Raw genomic sequence first — 4,328 nt, 5'->3', positions numbered from 1 at the left:
TGTGTGATGGCAAGATCGAGGGTTTGGCCATCCTTGTGTATGGCTGAGGTGGAGTGGATGAGTAGTGGCTCATAGGAAGTGAGTAGGCTGAGGCACTGAATGGTTAGGGTGTTTGAGGGAGAGGCAATATGTGTACTGATATCCCCTAGAATGAGGACAGGAGTTGGGGAGGAGAGAAAAATTGGGAGCCATGCACCGACTTCACTGAGTGGTGAGGATCTCCACTCAAGTCTGTCTCCATGGTATGGAGGCTCTCAAAGGCCAAGGGAATACAAATGGTGGTCACTCCTACTGAGACTGGAAAGATGTCAAGTTGACAGGTCCAGCTCTCCAAGCCTGCAGACAAGCTGAGCCTAGCCAAGTGTGGAGAGGCTCGTGACCAGAAGCTTGGCCATTGAGCAATGAGTTTGTTTAAGCATGGCGGCCCCTGCAGAACACGCACCAAAGTGGGGAGACATTGGGATCTGGATGGGCAGGAAATCCAAGATTCCGGATGTCCTGAAAAAGGTGATGCACAAAGCACATGTCAGTCCTCTGCTCAAGAAACCCTTGATATAGGAGCAGATACAAACTCTGTTTGGCATTTACAACTCTTCACAACCTGGCTCCAGTTTCTTTTTGCAGCCTTATTATATATTTTCCTTTTTCATATTCCCTACAAACCGACCAAAGTGACCATTTCGTCATTCCTCTAAGATAACACTCCATCTCCTACCTCCCTGACTTTGCACTGACAGTCCTCCATGCCTGAAGCACCATCCCTCCTCATTTCCACTGCTTACAATCTCCAGTTTTCCTCAAAATTCAGTTCCAATGCTATCTTCTACATGATTCCGATCCATCCCTGCTAGCTGTTTGTGCCTCCCCCCCCCCAAAAAAAACCTACTTTATACTTACTTTGCATATATTTTGCACATGTGTGTATACATAGAAGAGGTAGTGTAGCAGAGCAGGAAAAGGATATCACCGGGCCTAAATTCAAATCTCAGCTTGGCCACTTATGACCTCTATGACCTTGGCAAAGTCATTGTCTCTGGGCCTCAGTTTCCTTATCTGTAAAATGAAGGGACTGGACTAAATCAGGGGCTCTCAACATGGTGTCTGTGATCTTGTTTTCAAAAATATTTTGATTGTTGTATTTTAATGTAATTAGTTTCCTTTGTAATCCTATGTATTTAAAAATATGACTTTGGAGAAGAGGTCCATAAGCTTTGCCAGACTGACTGCTGAGAGGTCCAGGTCACAAAAAAGGTGAGGAGCCCCCAGACGAGACGACATTCAGAGCTTGACCCTGTGTTGTTCCCCTAGTAGAATGTGAAGCAGGCAGAGACTGGCTTGTTTTTGTTTTTCTTTCATCTATATCCCTGTTTTCCCAGCAATATCATGAACAGAACTATACCCAATTCAACTCAATTCAATAAACATTAAGTGTTACTATGTGCCAGGCACTGTGCCAAGAAACCAAGGAATGATGAAGATCCTATATGTACAAAGAGAACGTGATGGTCCAGAACTGGAAACTACAGCGGTGCCCATCCACTGGGGAGCTGGGGTATCTGAATGTAGTGACTACTTCCAGGCTCTAGGAAATGGAGAGAGACTTTCAGAGAAACCTGGGAAGACTTGTATAAACTGATGCAGAGCAAAGTGAGTACAACCAGGAGAACGCTTTATACAAGGACAATAATGTGCTAAAGATAAACAGTTTGGAAAGATTTAAGAACTCTGGTCTATCCAAAGTGAACCTGAAATCATCTCCTGACAGAGAGGAGATGGATTAATATGAAGGATGAGACACACATTTTCGAAAATAACCAATATGGGAGTTTGTATTGTTTGACTATGTTTCTTCGAAAGGTTTTTTTTTTTTTATTTCCAGTTTGGGAGTGATGGGGCGAGAGCGAGGGGAAAAAATTCAATAATTGAAAAAAATATATTTAATTTTGTATATCCTTAGCTTCTAGCATTGTGCCCAACACACAGTAGGCACTTAATAAACGTGAGTTGACTGAAGTAAGTTCAGAAGAGGCTCAGAGAGGTCATGAGTGGTTCACAGCTATCCAACTAATAAGTGGCAGGGCTGAGATTGGTATCAGGGTTGTCTGACTCCAAGTCTAGAGTTACGAATGATAGAAGGAATCCATTTTCCATCCCTTCCGCCACCCCAATGAAGTACATGGAGGGATAGCCCAACATTATGGCGAAGGGGTTTCTGTTGGGACAACAGGAAGGTGAGACAGAGAGGGCTGTGTGATCCAGGAAGGTGGCAATGTGTTCTCAGATTTCCAAGAAGCAAGCAGACATCAGCCCTCCTCCCTCGTTCCCTCCCACTGCTCAGCCAGAGTGGCATGAAGGTTGCTCTGCCCCAATCCCAGGACACCAGTGGTGCCAACCTGCTCTGACTCTTATGATCCCCCAGCATCCCCCTGGCCCAGGGGCAGACCCACAGAGGGTTCCACCTGGTTGTCCCGCTCTGGTCGAGCAGGGAGCCAGGGAAAGGGAGCACCTTGGACTGAGGACAACAGCCTCATGCCTGCGTGAACTTCCTCCAGGAAGTTCCCTTGGCTGATCTCTGTGGATAGACTCACAGATTGTTGTTCACCCTTCATTCTCAAAGAGGAGCAATGCTAGATTGGGAGGGAGGGAGCTATTCCCAGGGCGGGAATCCTGCCTCAGACACTCCCTAGCACCTGCCTTTTATGGACCTCAGATTCCTGTCGGTAAAGAGAGGGGGCTGAACTCGATGAACCCTAATGCCCCTTCTAACTCTAAATCTAGAATCCTGTGGTCTCTCTGAGCCCCAAAGCTGGATTTGGAAACAATGGTTCAAGTCCCAGCTTAACCACTTACTAGTGGTATGACCCTGGGGAAGTCATTTCCATTTTCTTCATCTGTAAAAGGAGGTAATATTCACACTGGCTGTTTGTGACGAAAGTGCTTTGAGATCTCAATGGAAATGGGAGTTGTGTTTACCCCATATCTGGCACCTGGCCTTCCCTGAAAGGCTGTAAGCACTCTCAGGACCCACAGCTTCTCCTCCCTCCCTCACAGGGCCCAGGATGGGATGCCCCCAAAGCAGGGACCGAATAGAACCGGATTAAGTTCACTTGAATTGAGAAGCCCCTTCTCCGCTTTACGGAAGGCATGATGGTGCCCAGAAGCAGTGGGAGGGACCCCTCATTGCTGCTTCCTCCTTAAAAAAGGTGTCGTGCCAGGCTCCTCTTTTGTCTCTGCTATCGCCAGATGTATGCATGGGGCTGGGGTGGAGGGGAGTCCCTCCAGTGCTAACATCCCCGAGGCTCTGCCCTCCAGCACTCCCTACAAACACTGACTGATCTCAAACCTGCAGTAATAATTAATAATAATAACTGTAATAAGAGCTAGCATTTCTACAGAGCTTTAAAGCTTGCCAAGCATCTTACATGCCTTATCTCGTCTGGTCCTCACACCACCTCTGGGAACAGGCGGAGAGCTGAAGTGACCGGCCCAGGGTCACAAAGCTAGTGTCTAAGGCAGGATTTGAGCCCCAGAATCTCTTCATTCTGCCACCTAGCTGTCTCATGTCCAAGCCCCAGTACATGCCAATAGAACACACAATATACTCCTAGATGCACATCCCCAGCTAGGGCTAACAACACACAAATATACCACTGCCACAGCCCACAATGCTGCCTCCCCACTTCCCAATAATCCCAAATTCAATAACTCCAAGGCTGTCAAGCCCATCCAGGTTCAAACCGACAAGCTTCCCCCCTCCCCCAACCCCATCCCTGCCATACATATCCCTTGAAACAGACACCATCCCCAGAACATTGACTTTTCCTCTAACTCCGGGAAAACCCTCCCATTCTCTGACTTGGTCTTGGAGCCCCCAGCCCCAGTAAATTCATTCTGACTCTTGTTATTCCCCACTCCCACTATGTCTCTCCCCTGAACTGGCCCTGGCTGGGTTGGGGGGATGCTCGTGCTCTAAGAGTGGGGGATGGGAAGGGTGGTCATTCACAGCCTCGGGACACACCCATGGGAGCCCATGGGGATCAGGGTGGGGTTCCCTTTAAGCAAGCCAAGCCCAGCAAAAACAAATTAGAGGGGAGGGGACCAATTGCTTGCTAATCCTCCAGTTACAAAAGGCTCCTTCACTGACCAGGAAAGATAGAGGGGAGGGGAGAAAGAGGAGGAGAGAGATGCTGGGAACTACAGGGTTAAGAGTCAAGGACCCTAAAGGAATGAGGACAGAAAGCAGCCCTGGAGTAAGAGGCAATTCACATATATTTGATTTACCTACAATCTCTCAAGAGTACAGTAGGCCATTTTGGGCATCTGGGGCC

The sequence above is a fragment of the Trichosurus vulpecula genome, chromosome 5 (assembly GCF_011100635.1).
Source record: "Trichosurus vulpecula isolate mTriVul1 chromosome 5, mTriVul1.pri, whole genome shotgun sequence".
NCBI classification, from domain to species: domain Eukaryota; kingdom Metazoa; phylum Chordata; class Mammalia; order Diprotodontia; family Phalangeridae; genus Trichosurus; species Trichosurus vulpecula.
The sequence above is the reverse complement of the archived record's forward strand: the minus strand, read 5'-3'. Positions refer to the sequence as shown.